Genomic DNA, 18,351 nt, shown 5'->3' with positions numbered 1-18,351 from the left:
GAGAAGACTCTTACGAGTGCCCTGGACTGCAAGGAGGTCAAATCAGTCAATCCTAAAGGAAATCAACCCTGAGTGCTCATTGGAAGGACAGATAATGAAGCTGAAGCTCCAATATTTTGGCCACCTAATGCGAAGAGAAAACTCCCTGGAAAAGACCCTGATGCTGGGAAAGACTGAAGGCAAAAGGAGAAGGGGACGGCAGAGGATGAGATGGCTAGATAGCATCACGGATGCAATGAATATGAACTTGAGCACGCTCCAGGAGAGAGCACAGGACAGGAAGGCCTGGCGTGCTATGGTCCATGGGGTCACGAAGAGTCGGACACGACTGAACGACTGAACAACAACAACAAATGTAGAAGCCGTTCAGGAAACAAAATAAAGGCCTAGTTCTCAATGAAGTGGTGAACTTGGGTTGGATCCAGAGTCATACTTAGACTCATTGAACTCAGAGGGACTTAAATTAGTATTGATGAACTTATGTCCTATTGATTTCTTTGGGTCTACTCAAGGCTGGCATTAAGGGTAGGCATGCTTGGGCATTCATTCATTGCATTTATATCCCGCCTTTTTTCCTCTTGCAAGGAGCCCAAGGCGGCTTACATTGTTCTCCTCCTCTCCATTTTATCCTCACAACAACAACCCTGTGAGGTAGATTGGGCTGAGAGTCTGTGACTGGCCCAAAGTCACCCAGTGAGCTTCCAAGGCCGAGTGGGGACTAGAACCCAGATCTCCCGGCTCCCAGTCCAACACTCTAACCCACTACACCATACCGGCTCTCACATTTCACCACATTTGCTGAAGATCCACACCCCAGCAGGGGCCCACTGACAAGAGCCCCCTAGAGTTGCTCCTCCTGTTCACCCATCGCCACCTGCTTGTGCACCTGCCTCTCCCACTGGCCCAGGGAACAGTGGTGGTGAGAAGGAGGGGAAGCAGATGCCCTGCCTGCTTGCACCTTGCTCTTTGCCTGTCAGGCAAGGAAGCGGTAGCCATGATGAACGGGAAGCGGAGGAGCAGCTGCAGCTGGTGACTATGTCGGTGAGGACGTAAACTCATATTGGGCAAAGGTGTCGTACTCAAGGGCCCTCAGGAACCTGGAGTCAGCACTGGGTCTACTCTAAGTATGACTAAGTCTGGATCTATCCCCCTCTGTGTGAAATGCATCACTTCAGACTGCAAGTGTGTGTGTGTAGGGGGGGAATTCACATAATACCATGTTCCTGCAAACAAAAATATTCTGTGTCACCTAGAAAGCTAGCTATCAGGGAGAAGGGTTCGTGCAAACTTTATACACGTAGATTTATTTATTTTTTAATGGAGGAGCATTAAAACATGTGAGGCTCCCACATGCAGTCTGAAGCAGTACAGCAGAGACACACACAGGTTGACCATGTCACTGACAGCTAGGCCAAAGTAATACAGAATTCAGAATTTCTCTAAACATTTGGTGTGCTGCAGTATCAGAACAACCCCCTTAATCTTTGCTTCACTAAATCCCTTCTCTCTTTACTGTCATAATCAGTGACAGCAGCATTTGAAATACTCCCTGAGGTCCAAAAAGAAAAGAGAAGAAAAAGGTACTAAACCTAGAATTAAACAGAGTTTAGAGGTGCTTCCAGATGGACAGCTCCTAGCTCCCTATCAAAAGACATGGTGCAGCTATTCCCTCTTTTCTTCCGTAACATATTTTTTTGTGGAGAGGAAAATGATGGAAGCAACGGTGGAAAAACATGGTAGGGAAGATGTTGTCACCTAGACTCCCTCTAAAATTCAGTGAATGAGGCAGGGTGAAGGCATCATAAAAGCTGCATCTGGATGCACCTAGGACAGACAGTGAAATCTAAATGAAGAGTCTCATCCAGGTCTGAATACCTTCCTTGCAGCAGCACTAGCAAAGAGTTAACAGTTTCTAGAAGCTGAATGTCTTGTTTTGACAGCCATTCCCTTCCCCTTTCAAAAGTGTTGGGAAATCCAAGACAGGCTTTGCATGGTGTTTTATTTTGGTTTTTTGTTTGAAAAAGAAAGCCCTGGAGACTTTTGATGGTGTCTTTGCAGGACACTCTGGGAAGGGATCTTGCACTACTGAGAAAAGGGTTGTTTTTTTTGGTTTGGGTTTGGGTGTTTGTTTGTTTTTTAAGCCTTCTTTCAATAAACCATTAGCAAAGTCTAAGTACGGTTTGTCCAGGTTCAGACATAGGTCTAAAGTGCAGCTAGTGAAAAACTGAAGCAAAAACTTCCAGTCTCCTCTGCTGCACAGCCACAACAGAGGGGAAAGGGGAAGCTGACAAACCCAAGGCTAGTTCATGTAACGCTATTAAGCCACAGGTTCAGCATTGCATCCAAACAAGGCCATCACCTTCTAGCATGCCTGCTACTTCAGCTGGCAAGTTAGGGGGTTTACTCATGAGTAGACCTCCTCATGGATTTCCATTTCAAAGTGCAGCTGATGTGACACATACGCACACCCCACCAGCAGTGGACCTACTTGAGAATGGAGGCTCCAGACTGCATTTTCAAGGCTTGGACCCCTGGCTTAGCCAATTCACTTCTAAGGGAGAAAAAGGCAGGTAGGTTCCTTTCCACCACCCACCATTCACTATGGACTGAAACTGACTAGTCCCCCAAATATTTGGGTCAGTGGGCACATCTGGAATGTTGAGCGTGTGTCATGGGCACTCTCACAAAATGGCTACCATGGAGAAGCACGCTCATTCATAAAATGGTTGCCATGGTGGGCATGGTCAGTCATCAAACACGCATTTCTCAGAAGGCAAACTGGTGAGACTAAAAGAAGAGTAACTTGCCTAAGCACCTATGTACAAGGCGGAGGTGAGGTCTGAGCTCCAAAACACAAAACCACTCTTTTGAACCCAATAAAAATGGTGCTGGAGGGCAGCACTTTAATTTGCAGCATACCAACCTCTCCAATTAACACAAAAATGTTTTACATCTTAAGGAATCAAATAAAAATCAAGAGGCCACCAAGGGAGGAGTCTGTGGGCACACTGGGAGACCCCAGCTAAAGAGGATTGGCTTGCAGGGAATTATTTGCAGCTAACCGGAGCTGTCCCTGCCAATTAATCTAATTCTAAGTCTGCCAGTCTACTCCTTTAAATATCAAGCAAGAGCAGGCTGTAAACAGCTGACAAGTCATTCCTGTGCTGCTCCCTTTGTGCAGCACATGTAATCTGAAACATAGGAACAAATCCGAGAGAGTTCCCCCCAACACACACCTTAAATGAACCCAGTCGGAAGCATCCTGTGCTCTGAGGTGCAAATATGCTTTTGGAGGCCAGGCTCTGAATGCACGTGTATTTCCTCATCTTCAGGCCAAAATCCGATAATCTAAAAATGCCTTCGTGCTGCTAGCCAATTTAATTCAAAATTAGCAGTAAATATCTTCTTATAAGCATGTCACACAGGTCTGAAGCATAGACCTGGCAAACTTTATTGGATACCTCAATTTTGCTTTCACAAAATAAAGTATGTTGACAAAGAGATTTGATCTTGGCCTGAAGTGGCTTGGATTAAGTGGTGCTGATGCTGTGAGATGCAGCTGCACATAAAGAACACCTAATCATCTGGATTTTCCATAGGATTATGTTTCTGGTCCTTCCAGGCTTTATATAGGTAGCAGGATCGTAACTCTGCCAGGTGCATAAACATTGAGTTAAATGGGGTTCATAACATTATGTGAGTGGGGAACACAGGGGTACCATCCAGGGCCCAAAGAACCATATATCCATGCACCCAAGACAGCTTTGGGCTTGTATTTCATGCCAATACATGCCTGAAATTTAAAGGAGGAAAAAGTAGTTTATGATATGGGTATAGGGTCCTAGTAGTCAAAAGGGTAAGTTGGAAAGTTAACAATTCTCCTGGACAGTCACAAATCCTTCAGCGTACTTAAAACAGCTTTGGGTCTAATCCAGTGTGGGTTTTGTAAGCTTTTTTTAATTGTTCATTTAAAAGAAAAAATATATCCTGCCTTTCTCTTACAAAACAGAGGTGCCCAAAGCAGCTTACAAAACACAGCTCAGACAAAATAAAAATAAACAATGCTAAAATACAGGAAGCAATAAAAATTAAGAAACCTAAAAGAAAACAGCCAGTTGATAATTTAATGGATGTAATTAATGTGGCCGAATTGAAACCCAAAGATCAGTGTCCACCTCTTTCTGGCCAACTAGAAAGGCGTATACCTGCCCATTGCACTGGAAGCAGATGGAGAAAATAAATATATGTATTTTTGAATGTAAAGAGTGAAATGTGCCTTTACGGGTAGGGGGGATGGGCTGTCCCCCATGTATCACAAGTTTGGGAAACATGGACTTAAACCAACAAAAGACTTAAAAAAGCAAATTAGCAAGCGATTCTCAAGCACACAATCCCTAAACAAAATATTACTCTTCTGTACTTGCTTGCAACTTGCTATTGATTTAATTCCTAACTGTGAACCTCCAGATTCTTCCCAGTTCAAGTCATGCCCACTTTGCTGATTTTTCTTCCCCTTATTTGAATTTGGTTTCACAGCATAGGCAAATATAATATGTAGATTTGATGAAAGCTGACAGCTAGTAAATCAAATACTATTTTGCTAGTAAATTACCAGGCCAGCTCAAACTACTTTTAACTCTTTTCCCGTGGGACAAATGATTTGGACTGGCTGGAGTTTAAGTCAACAGTGTGGGTACTGGTTTAGTCAAATGATTACGAAGAAAGACTTGCCGGCACAAACGAGAGCTTTGATCGTCCTCTAAGGCAAATTAGATTTTTTTTGGAACTAGGTGCCACTCAGAACAATTGGTTTTTATCTACTGAAAATGTAATAGCTGAAGAACAATTGTACATTGTGTTGGGGTTCTAAAGAACATTCAGTCCTGCTTTTCTCAGCACACACTTAAGAACATAAGAAGAGCCATGCTGGATCAGACCAAGGGTCCATCTAGTCCAGCATTCTGTTCACACAGTGGCCAACCAGCTGTCGACCGGGAACCCGCAAGCAGGACACAAGCGCAACAGCACTGTCCCACCCATGTTCCCCAGCAAGTGGTGTGCACAGATGCACTGCCTCTGGAACTGGAGTTAGCACATAGCCATCAGGACTAGTAGCCATCGATAGCCTTCTCCTCCATGAATTTGTCCAACCCCCTTTTAAAGCCATTCAAATTGGTGGCCATCACTACATCCTGTGGTAGCGAATTCCATCGTTTAACTATGTGCCCTGTGAAGAAGTCCTTCCTTTTATCTGTCCTGAATCTCCCACCAATCAGCTTCATAGGATGACCCCAGGTTCTAGTATTTTGAGGAAGGGAGAAAAAATGTCTCCCTATCCACATTCTCCACACTATGCATAACTTTGTAGACCTCTATCATGTCTCCCCTTACCCTCCTTTTTTCCAAGCTAAACAATCCCAGCTGTTGTAACCTTCCCTCATAGGGGAGATGCTCCAGTCCAGACTCCAGCCCCTTGATCATTTTAGTTGCCCTTTTCTGCACTTTTTCCAGCTCTACAATATCTTCTTTTAGGTGTGGTGACCAGAAACGGACACAGTATTCCAAGTGTGGTCGCACCATAGATTTGTATAGGGGCAGTATGATACTGGCAGTTTTATTCTCAATTCCTTTTCTAATTATGCCTAATGGAGTTTGCCTTTTTTACAGAGGCTGCACACTGGGTTGACATCTTCTTCACCACAACCCCAAGGTCTCTTTCCTGGTTGGTCACCATTAGCTCAAATCCCATCAGGCTATACTTGAAGTTGAGACTTTTTGCCCCCCCAAAAAAATGTTTTACACTTGCTTACATTGAACAACATTTGCCATTGGGTGCCCATCCTCCCAGTTTGGAGAGATCTTTTTGGAGTAAGGGAGTACAAGGCAGTAAGACTCACTGAGTTCAGTGGGAATTACTTCTGAGTTAACATGCTTAGGATTTTGCTGTCAATCTGTTGAGCTATACCAGGGAGAAGAAATATGAAACCTTCCAGATGCTTTGGACTACAGTTTCCATCAGCCCCAGCCAGCACATCCAATATTTAGGGATTATAGTAGTCCAAAATTAGGGATCCCCTTCATGGATCACTGCCTTGTTGTGGCGAAAGGGCTTGCGTAACTCAGTGAAGCCATAAACTATGCCGTGCAGGGCCACCCAAGACGGACAGGTCATGGCAGAGAGTTCTGACAAAATGTGGTCCACTGGAGAAGGAAATGGCAACCCACTCCAGTATTCTTGCCAAGAAAACCCCATGGAACGTATCACAAGGCTAAAAGATATGACGCCGGAAAATGAGACCCTCAGGTCGGAAGGTGTCCAATATACTACTGGGGAAGAGCAGAGGGTATTTCCAAGTAGCGCCAGAAAGAGTGAAGCGGCTGGGCCAAAGCCGAAAGGACACTCAGCTGTGGATGTGTCTGGTGGTGAAAAGAAAATCCGATGCTGTAAAGAACAATATTGTTTAGGAACCTGGAATGTCAGATCAATGAATCAAGGTAAGCTGGAGGTGGTCAAACATGAGATGGCAAGATTGAACGTCGACATCTTGGGAATCAGCGAACTAAAATGGACAGGCATGGGAGAATTTAATTCAGCTGACCATCATATCTACTACTGTGGGCAAGAATCCCTTAGAGGAAATGGAGTAGCGCTCATAGTCAACAAAAGGGTACTGGGAAAAGCAGTACTGGGGTACAATCTTAAAAACGATAGAATGATCTCAGTATGAATCCAAGGCAAACCATTCAACATCACAGTAATTCAAGTCTATGCCCCAACCACTGAGGCCGAAGAAGCTGAGGTTGATCGGTTCTATGAAGACCTACAACACCTTCTAGAACTAACACCAAAAAAAGATGTCCTCTTCATCATAGGGGATTGGAATGCTAAAGTAGGAAGTCAAGAAATCACCGGGGTTTAACAGGCAGGCATGGCCTTGGTGTACAAAATGAAGCAGGACAAAAGCTAATAGAGTTTTGCCAAGAGAACACGCTGATCATAGCAAACACTCTTTTCCAACAGCACAAGAGGTGACTCTACACATGGACATCTCCAGATGGTCAATATCGAAATCAGATTGATTATGTCCTTTGCAGTCAAAGATGGAGAAGCTCTATACAGTCAATAAAAACAAGACCTGGAGCTGACTGTGGCTCAGATCATGAGCTTCTTGTTGCAAAATTTCAGCTTAAATTGAAGAACGTAGGGAAAACCACTAAACCATTTAGATATGACCTAAATCATATCCCTTATGAATATACAGTGGAGGTGAGGAATAGATTTAAAGGATTAGACCTGATAGACAGAGTGCCTGAGGAACTATGGACGGAGGTCCGTAACATTGTTCAGGAGGTAGCAACTCAATCCATCCCAAAGAAAAAGAAATGCAAGAAAGCCAAGTGGCTGTCTGATGAGGCTTTACAAGTAGCTGAGGAAAGAAGGGAAGCGAAAAGCAAGGGAGAAAGGGGAAGATATATCCAACTGAATGCAGAGTTCCAGAGAATAGCAAGGAGAGACAAGAAGGCCTTCTTAAATGAACAATGTAAAGAAATCGAGGAAAACAACAGAATGGGAAAGACTAGAGATCTCTTCAAGAAAATTGGAGATCTCAAGGGAATGTTTTGTGCAAAGACGGGCATGATAAAGGACAAAGAAGGCAGGGACCTAACAGAAGCAGATGAGATTAAGAAGAGGTGGCAAGAATACACAGAAGAACTATACAGGAAAGATCTGAATGTCCCTGATAGCCATGATAGTGCAGTCACTGAACTTGAGCCGCACATCCTTGAGAGTGAAGTCAAGTGGGCCTTAGGAAGCATTAGTAACAACAAAGCTAGCGGAGATGACAGTATTCCAGCTGAGCTATTTAAAATCCTAAAAGATGATGCTGTTAAAGTGCTGCATTCAATATGCCAACAAATTTGGAACACTCAACAATTGCTGCAAGACTGGAAAAGGTCAGTTTACATTCCAATTCCAAAGAAGGGCAACGCCAAAGAGTGTTCAAACTACCGCACAATTACGCTCATTTCACATGCCAGCAAGGTGATGCTCAAAATCCTACAAGCTAGGCTTCAGCAGTATGCGAACCGAGAACTACTGGAAGTACAAGCTGGGTTTCGAAGAGGCAGAGGAACTAGAGATCAAATCGCCAATGTTCGCTGGATCATGGAGAAAGCAAGAGAATTCCAGAAAAATGTCTATTTCTGCTTCATTGACTACACTAAAGCCTTTGATTGTGTGGATCACAACAAACTGTGGCAAATTCTCAAAGAGATGGGGGTACCAGACCACCTTACCTGTCTCCTGAGAAACCTGTAGGAGGGTCAAGAAGCAACAGTAAGAACCAGACATGGAACAACCGAGTGGTTCAAAATTGGGAAAGGAGTATGACAAGGCTGCATATTGTCCCCCTGCTTATTTAACTTCTATGCAGAGTACATCATGAGAAACGCCGGGTTGGATGAATCACAGGTCGGAATTAAGATTGCTGGGAGAATTATCAACAACCTCCGATATGCAGACGATACCACCCTAATAGCAGAAAGAGAAGAGGATCTCAAGAGCATCTTGTTGAGGGTGAAAGAGGAGAGTGAAAAAGCTGGTTTGAAACTCAACATTAAAAAAACGAAGATCATGGCATCTGGCCCCATCACTTCCTAGCATATAGAAGGGGAAGAAATGGAAGCAGTGACAGATTTTACTTTCTTGGGCTCCAAGATCACCACAGACGGTGACTGTAGCCATGAAATTAAAAGACGTTTGCTCCTTGGGAGGAAAGCTATGGCAAACCTAGACAGCATAGTAAGAAGCAGAGGCATCACCTTGCCGACAAAGGTCCATCTAATCAAAGCTATGGTTTTCCCAGTAGTAATGTATGGCTGTGAGAGCTGGACTATAAGGAAGGCTGAGTGCCAAAGAATTGATGCTTTCGAACTGTGGTGCTGGAGAAGACTCTTACGAGTCCCCTGGACTGCAAGGAGGTCAAATCAGTCAATCCTAAAGGAAATCAACCCTGAGTGCTCATTGGAAGGACAGATAATGAAGCTGAAGCTTAAATATTTTGGCCACCTAATGCGAAGAGAAAAGTCACTGGAAAAGACCCTGATGCTGAGAAAGACTGAAGGCAAAAGGAGAAGGGGACGGCAGAGGATGAGATGGCTAGATAGCATCACTGATGCAATGAATATGAACTTGAGCACGCTCCGGGAGAGAGCGCAGGACAGGAAGGCCTGGCGTGCTATGGTCCGTGGGGTCAGGAAGAGTAGGACACGACTTAACGACTGAACAACAACAACAAAATTAGGGATGGATGGATCTGTAGAGCTTGATCTCATGCAGGTCCTCATTTTTTCACCGCTAGGCTCATTCCTTCCCTGTGCCACATGGGATTGAAAGCCTTTTTTTCCCTCACACAAAAATTCACACATATTTCTTTTGTGTATTTTTGGTGCACCTTTTTCAAATGTACACATTTTTGTACGCATGTATCCACTGACTAAAGTGTGTTTGTGTGGATTTTTGAAATGTATGTATTAGTCTATGCACATTTTTTCAAATGTGTGCATGTTTTCAAACACATTTTGTTTTGCAACACATCACAAACTCCGAAATGTATGGATATCCGACTTCAAACTGAGTTCATGTTCACATTTGGTTCTGAGAGGTGTGAACTGGCTAATCTCTCATTAAAATGCAAACCGCATGAATTTCTCACCCTCTTTATTCAAAATGTCTAGAGGGCATCAGGTTGCCTAACCCTAAGCTAAATGCTAGAGCTGTATCTCCTTTATGATTTGCCCAAAGACGCCATCTCGAAGTTTCTTGCATTCTTTGATGACTGCAATATCAATTGATGATTTACATATTTGAATGAACCATCAAATACAGAACACTTATGCTACCTCAAATACATACCATACAGTTTGCACATTCAATGGCAAGTCATGAAAAATCAAGCAATCAAGTGATATACACATATGTGGAAACTGGCTATGAAAGCAAGTTGGCTTAGCTTTGTTGGGAATTTCATGCTATCGCTTCTGCTTTGTTACTGGCCAATCCCATGATGCTGCATCAACATTTAAGAACTGAAGATAGGTTGCATCAAGACAACTGGGATGATGGAAACTGACATTGTCTTGAATCCAGTGGAGGCTGGTGACTAAGATGTCAGTGGGGCTGTGAATCCGATCTGGGTTTCAGTCAGAACTCTAAAGGAGCAATCCAAGGTTCAGCATTTTGGTCAGCTCCTTTAGACGTCCAACTATTTTTGACTGAAACCCAAAGTGGACAGCCCCACTGACATTGGAGCCACCAGCCTCCACTGCTTGAATCCTAAGATCAGTTAACCATCCACCTGCAACTCCAGAAAAGGCTCTCTGGAGGGTTAAGGGACCTCCTGAACAATATGAGGTGAAGCACAGTGGTGTGATAGAGGGGAATGGATGGGAAACTTTCCTTCCATGACCTTCCTTCAGTTAATGTATCTTAACTTATCCAAGCCATTATCTGGAACTGGGGATTCTACTAGAGCAGGACTTTTTAGTTTATTCTGTGTGTCACTGTGGTAGTTTGGCAGAGGGTGGAACCAAGGGCCTTCTATGTGCTGCACTACAGTGCCAACACTGCACACGGCCAGAGGGTGGTTTTGCAGCTACCAGCTCAGCTGGGGCTGGTGACACAAGGGATTCTACCAGGTTCTATTGAGCCACAGACTCTGGCCTGGCTCCTTCACCTGAGCAAATTTAGGGATGTACGAAATTGGCCTTACCTGGCTCCGCCAGGTTCTGCTGGGGGGGGGAGGCGCTTTGTCCCTCCCCCCGGAATCCTCGCCAGCCGGCTCCGCTCCGCGGGGATTCCACGGAGCTGCTGGCCGACTCCGCCAGCAGCCGGACATCCGGCCACTGGCTAGCAGGGACGCAAATGGTGGCAGCCGTAGCCGCTGCCGTTTGCGTCCCTGTAGTCAGCCGTGATAGGCTACGTAAATCTTTACATAGCCTATCACGTCTGACTTTAAAAAAAAAACGCGCGTACAAAAATGGCGGCAGCTACGGCCGCCGCCATTTGCGTTCCTTATTTTGGCCCGTCTTAGTCTACGAAAATATTTACGTAGACTAAGACGGCGAAAACAAGGGGAACGCAAATAGCGTAGCGGACGCTATTTGCGTTCCCCCTTATTTTCGCCGTCTTAGTCTATGTAAATATTTACGTAGACTAAGACGGGCCAAAATAAGGAAAGCAAATGGCGGCGGCCAAACATGCGTACACGCGTGTTTTTTTTTTAAAGTCAGACGTGATAGGCTACGTAAATCTTTATGTAGCCTATCACGTCTTTTTTTTTCTTTTTTTTTAACACTGGAAATGGTGGCAGCAGCAGCCGGTCGGAAGACCGGCCACCGCCGCCGCCGCAGCTGCCGCTGCTGCCCAAAAGATCCGCTGGTAAGTCTCGTCCCGGGTAGGGATGGCGGAGAATTTCTTCCCGAAACTTCGGGGGGCCGAGCGCCAATGTGTTCGGTCCCCCGAACAAGTTTCGGGGAGAAATTCTCCGCACCCCCCCGCATCCCCCCCCGGGACGGGACTTACCTTTGTCGAATGTCCCTCCCGGCAGCGGGTCCGGCCAGCGGTTCGGCGGGTCTTCGTCAGGGGCGGGGGCAGCAGCCGATCTTTCGACCGGCTGCCGCCGCCGCCATTGCAATAAAAGAAAAAAAAACAAAAACGCCCCCGTGATAGGCTACGTGACGATTAACGTAGCCTATCATGGCTAGATTTGCAAAGTCAGCCGTGATAGGCTATGTTAATCGTCACGTAGCCTATCACGGGGGTGTTTTTTTTTTTTTTTAACTGTTTAGTTCGCGGCCGGGCTAGGCGAGGCGCCTCCTCTCCGGCCTGAATTTCGGCCGGGCGAGGCGGGAAGCCTCCCCCCTGGCCTGAATTTCGGCCGGGCGAGGCGAGAAGCCTCCCCCCCCGGCCTGAACTTCGGGAGGGAACCACGAAGTGCCTCCCCCCCACCGTGGGAAATCTTTGAGGACAGGTAAGTGACTTTTGTCCACCCCTAGTCCCGGGGGGGATACACGGGGGGGGCAGGCCGTTCCGCCACCGAGTTCGGCCACCGCAGCCACCGCAGCTGCCGCCGGAGCCGCTGCCGCCCAGAAGATCCACTGGTAAGTCTCATCCCAGGAGGGATCCGCGGGATGGTGGGGGGGTGGCAGGCCGTTCTGCCACGGAGTTCGGAGGGCCGAATGCACTGGCATTCAGCCTCACCGAGATCCGTGGTGGAATTCTCTGCCATCCCTAAGCAAATTGTTGCTCAGGCATGGAATGAATTCTCACACTGCCAACCTCTGCCTGTCTGCATCTGAGCTTTTCCTCATACAATTTCCCCTGACACGCTGGAGTCACTAACTACAACAGGATTGGGATGGAGTGGTAGATCATCCCCTCCTGGTCCTTGTTGCAAAGGCATTAATGCCAATGGGTCTAAGACCAAAGGAGAAAGGGGATGAGGATGCCTGGAAGATCAAGCCCATTCCTGTCCTAGGGCTTTGCATGTCCCTGCCATTCTAATTGGTAGTTGTGAAGGTTTGAGGCCTACAGAGACAAAGGGGGAAAAAAGGTCAGGCTTAGAGGCCTGGGGTTTTTTGTTGGGAGGGGGTATCCCTGAGAGGAGTAGTTTGATTCCCTTGGCTAAGTTTCAGTTTCATTTCCCCAGTTCAGTTTCATTTCTTCAGATCTGAAGCAGTACTTTTGGTTTTGGGGAATGAGGGTATAAAGACGGAGAGAGAGAGAGAGAGAGAGAGAGAGAGAGAGAGTCAGAAAGACCAGAACAGTGAGAGCAGAGTCAGAAGACCAGAGCAGGAAAGAGCAGCCTAGAGGAGTCTGAGTACAGCAAGGGTAAAGGAACTTGCATTTTGCAACTTTTAATTTCTTTTAAGGCCTTTTGTATCACTCAGCTCTATTGTGTAAATACCGCTAGTCGTGATTTGCTACCTTTAAATTTACCAGTAAACTTTTGTGGTTAAACCCCAAGTATCTGGTGTGTCAGTCACTCCATATCTCCAGCCTAAACCCCACATAACTGGGAAGGGGAAGTTTAAAAGAAGGAAGGTGGGACTCTTGAGGAAGCAAGAGATCCTTAAGGAGCTGCTCAGGGAGTCCAGGTCATAAGGGGAACCCTGATAGTAATACAGCCCCGTTCCATCTCCAGGTCTCACTGAGCATGGAAAAGACAGGATTTCATTAGCAGAGTGAAGCACATACCTAACACAAGGGCTGGTTCATGCATCCTGTTCATACCGTGTACCAATTTACTGTGAAATTCCTGGTGACTGTAGCCATGAAATTAAAAGACGCTTGCTCCTTGGGAGGAAAGCTATGGCAAACCTAGACAGCATAGTAAGAAGCAGAGGCATCACCTTGCCGACAAAGGTCCATCTAATCAAAGCTATGGTTTTCCCATTAGTAATGTATGGCTGTGATAGCTGGACTATAAGGAAGGCTGCGCGCCGAAGAATTGATGCTTTCGAACTGTGGTGCTGGAGAAGACTCTTACGAGTCCCCTGGACTGCAAGGAGGTCAAATCAGTCAATCCTAAAGGAAATCAACCCTGAGTGCTCATTGGAAGGACAGATACTGAAGCTGAAGCTCAAATATTTTGGCCACCTAATGCGAAGAGAAAACTCTCTGGAAAAGACCCTGATGCTGGGAAAGACTGAAGGCAAAAGGAGAAGGGGACGGCAGAGGATGAGATGGCTAGATAGCATCACCGATGCAATGAGTATGAACTTGAGCACGCTCCGGGAGAGAGCGCAGGACAGGAAGGCCTGGCATGCTATGGTCCATGGGGTCACGAAGAGTCGGACACGACTGAACGACTGAACAATGCCCACCACAATAAATTTATTATTATCATTATGATTTATATACAGGGTGTTTCAAGAAGATGGACCTGATTTGAAATTGCTATATCTCTGCAACCACAAACCGCCCATGATTGAAACTCTCACCACTTGAAAGGGTGGGGCATAGAGTTTCAAATGATTACCACTAGATGACTCTCTCAGCGCACAAACAGCCCCCAGCCTCAGTCACTCGCAAGATGGCGACCCCGCAACACAAGGCATTTTGCGTTCTGCAATTCAGCTAGACTGAACCCGTAATTGTGGTGCAGCGTGCGTTTCAACAGCGATTTGGCATTGATTCACCAATGCCAAAGAGCATTCGTCGTTGGTACCGACAGTTTGAGGAAACAGGCTGTTTATGTAAGGGGAAGAGCACAGGGCAACCACACACTTCAGAGGAAAACGTGAGAAGAATTCAAGAGAGTATCCAGTGTAGTCCACTTGTGCCAGCCGACAACTTGCGATCTCTCATTCGACTGCCTGGAATGTGTTAAGGCGACGTTTAATCATGAGGCCATATTGGTTGCAGTTGGTACAGGCTCTTCGTGCAGGTGACAAAGGAAAGCGTGTAGAATTTAGTGATGCGATGTTAGAGAACATGGAGGACGACAGCTTCTTACTGTGTTTGATTTTTAGTGATGAAGCAACATTTCATCTAAGCGGTAAAGTTAACCGTCACAATGTGCGCATACGGGATTACGGAATCCATACGAAACGATAAAGAATGAGCGTAATTCCCCGAAAGTGAATGTGTTTTGTGCCATTTCTAGGGGTGGACGAAAGTCCCTTACCTGTCGTCGAAGGACGTTCGCGGTGGGGGGGAGGCGCTTCGCTGCTCCCCCCGCGAAGTTCAGGCCGGGGGGAGGCTTCCCGCCTCGCCCCGGCTGAAATTCAGGCCGGGGAGGAGGCTTCCCACCTCGCCCGGCCGCGAACGCGAAAGTTTGGGGAAAAAAAAAACACCCCCTGATAGGCTACGTGACAATTAACGTAGCCTATCATGGCTAGATCTGCAAAGTCAGCCGTGATAGGCTACGTCAATCGTCACGTAGCCTATCATGGGTGACTTAAAAAAAAAAAAGCGTGTACACTAATGGCGGCCCCCATAGGGAGCCGCCATTCGCGTTCCTTATTTAGTCGCTGTAGTCTACGTAAATCTTTACGTAGACTACAGCGACCAAATAAGGAACGGGAATGGCAGCTCCCTATGGGGGCCGCCATTATCCGTACGCGCTTTTTTTAAAAAAATAGTCACCCGTGATAGGCTACGTGACGATTGACGTAGCCTATCACGGCTGTCTTTGCAAATCTAGCCGTGATAGGCTATGTTAATCGTCACGTAGCCTATCAGGGGGCGTTTTTTTTCTTTTTTTCTTTTATTGCAATGGCGGCGGCGGCAGCCGGTCGAAAGACTGGCTGCCGCTCCCGCCCCGCTCGAACACCCGCCGAACCGCCGGCCGGATCCGCCACCGGGAGGGACATTCGGCGAAGGTAAGTCCCGTCCCGGGGGGGGGTGCGGGGTGTGGGGGGGGTTCGGAGGAGAAATTCTCCGCCAACCCTAGCCATTTCTCAAAAGCTTTATGGCCCTTTTTCAAGGGAAACACAGTTACGGGGCAAACATATCTCGAAATGCTGCAGAACTGCCTCTTCCCACAACTTATTGAAGATTCCAATGACTTCACTTTTCAGCAAGACAGAGCACTGCCACAGGGGCACCTGCAGGTTCGACGTTTTCTAAATGACACACTGCCTCAATGTTGGATAGGCCGTACGGGACCCCAAGACTTGGTGCTACACTCTTGGCCCCCAAGATCTCCAGACATTACACCCTGCGACTTTTTCTTGTGGGGATACGTCAAAGAACGTGTTTTTGTGCCACCGTTACTGACTAATCTCGATGACCTCAAAAACAGAATCACGGCAACGGTGACTTCAGTGGAAAAAGACACTCTGAGAGGCATTTCAGACGAATTCAACTATTGTCTCGATATTGTCTGTACAGCAGGTGGAGGGCACTTTGAGCATTTATAAAATGGTTAGTAAAACTTGATAACTCATTAAACCATTTGTAACTTTTGGTGTAATTGTAACATGTTGCCATTGTGAAATATACTGCTTTGAAATTGGGTCCATCATTTTGAAACACCCTGTAGAGTGCACGGTGCTTCGTAGCAAACAAGTTGCCAGGTCTCTGCTCCAAGGAGCTTACAATCTAAAATGCAGCACAAAGGAGAGAAAAAGACGGAGATGGAAGCAGGGATAAACAGAGACAAATGTGTTGAAGTCAGCTACATTTACTTAGGCTTAGCTATAGTAGGTGATGGAGACTACGAGGTTGTGCCAAAGGCTTCATGGAACAGGATCAAGGGGCAGCAATGGTGCAGTTATAAGGCACCCATCAAGGGGCATGTTCATTTCAACGAAATACATCTGTTAAATTAGCTGTCCAAAATACTATCTAAACATTTGCAGCCGGAAAGTTTCATTGTCAGGTATTAAATCAAATAAAGGATTCTTTTTTTGTTTATTAAAATACCTGTTCTAAAAGGCTGTAAAAATGAGTGGCCAATTTATCCAATCTTCTGAAGAAATTTTCCAAGATTTCAATGGGCAACATATAAAAATACTAAAAATACTCTTGGCAGCTTGTTCACTTGGCCAGAGTTTACAACTAGCACAAAAACCTATTCCAAGATAGGATGTCCCTATGCATTTTTTCTGCAGCAAAAAAAGTACAAGTTCCTTTTTATAATGTTCTGATAATCCCCCAGTTTATTGTAAGTAAAAGATTGCTCCCCTATCTACAAGCAATGACATAGTAGTACTAAGATTATTATTATTACTAAGATAAGGGGCCGCAGTGGCTTAGTGGTTAAGACGCTGAACTGCAGACTGGAAGGTCGGCAGGTCAGCAGTTCAAGACCCGAGTGCTGCGTGACGGAGTGAGCTCCCGTCTTCAGTCCCAGCTTCTGCCAACCTAGCAGTTTGAAAGCAAGAAATTGCAAGTAGATAAATAGGTACCGCCTCGGCGGGAAAGGTAACAGCGTTCCGTGCACCTCGGTGTTCAGTCATGCCGGCCACATGACCACGGAAGCGTCTTCAGACAGCGCTGGCTCTTCGGCTTAGAAACGGGGATGAGCACCGCACCCTAGAGTCGGACACGACTGGTTGGGGACACCTTTACCTTTTTACTAAGATTATAGCACAGTCATGGCAATACATCAGCCAGTAAAGTTATTTTGCAGATTCGTTTCATTTCTTGATTAACGAAATACATTTAAGACAAAAAATAAAACTAGGCAAGGATTGTTTCATTAAAAATACAATGGTTTAACTGGTTGTTAAAGTCACTAAACCCAGTGGGTCATTGGACCAAAGTGCTGAAATAAAGCGGAATACCATAATCCCTAAAACCACTGATACAGTTCTATTCACAGAGAGCACCCGCCCCTTCTGACAAACAGCTGATCATTTCATGGCCAGCACTAGGCCGCAGCAGGCCTCTGTTATGGCACTGCCAAAGGGTCCACCCCTGCTATCGCCTTGATCCTTTGCCACCTTGGTCCACCTCTGCCACCTTGGTCTGCCACTGCTCCTGCTGCCAAATATCTGCCCCAGTATAGTGGTCAACATTGAAGTTCAGGCACTTATTGTGACAGTCTCCATAGAGACGCCCTCAAGCAGAGTCCAGAAATGCAGACTGCTGTGTTAATCCATATCAACAAGTCAATTCTAGCAGTCTCCACCAGGAACAGGTCTTCTGTAAAGCGAAGGGGTCTTAATGGCCCATTCAAGACCAAGCAACCCCAAAATACTTTGCATTACAACAGGGAACAATCTATGGTTGCCGGGAAAACTCATTCCCCCACAGCTACTGTAATGACTGCAGCTAAGCTCAGAGGGAACAGGGGGGTCTGAGATGGGTGGCCGATGGTCTCATCTTCCCTGCCCATCAAAACGTGCTGGTGCTGCATCCCTGTGAGCAGTCTGCTACACCCCCAGCCCACCACTGTGAAATGTCTGCACCACATTTTGCCCGTACCTGTGGCTGCTGGTCATTCACCAAGACACTGACCAGCCCTGGGCTGGGCCCCAACTGACCGGATGTGTTTTCCTGGGTGGATGGCAGCAGTGGCAGCGCTTTTGAATAGGAGCTGAACCAGGGCTCAGCTCTGAGCCACAGTGGCTGCCCACAGTGGCAGATTATCCCAAATGCAATGCCCAGTATAGACATTGGATCAGGCACTGCATGTTGGATAAACGAATATGACAGGTGGGTGCTGCAGGTAGCGTCTGAAAGGCTCAGCTCCTTCCTTCCAAAAACACTACCAGTCTCCACACCAGGGGACACATATCTGTTCTCTGTGGGGTCAGTAGGATCAGGTATGGGCCCTTAGCCACTGCCTGACCATGCTGGCCCCAGACACCAGCCCTAAGAAGGGTCAAAGCAGCTGG

At 46.4% G+C, this 18,351-nt stretch overlaps 1 protein-coding gene and 1 pseudogene across 1 annotated transcript in view; one reads left to right on the top strand and one right to left on the bottom strand.

Moving 5' to 3' along the window:
* Positions 1 to 18,351, bottom strand: part of ADAMTSL3 (ADAMTS like 3) — a 415,333-nt gene that overhangs the window by 267,013 nt on the left and 129,969 nt on the right. The gene's annotated exons all lie outside the window — the stretch shown is intronic.
* LOC146337167 (uncharacterized) lies at positions 14,097 to 15,927 on the top strand (annotated as a pseudogene).

The sequence above is a fragment of the Heloderma suspectum genome, chromosome 11, assembly GCF_057233095.1.
Source record: "Heloderma suspectum isolate Gila_16-S chromosome 11, 16-S_ref, whole genome shotgun sequence".
In the NCBI taxonomy this organism is placed as follows: Eukaryota; Metazoa; Chordata; class Lepidosauria; order Squamata; family Helodermatidae; genus Heloderma; species Heloderma suspectum.
This window is presented reverse-complemented; position numbering and strand designations above follow the sequence as displayed.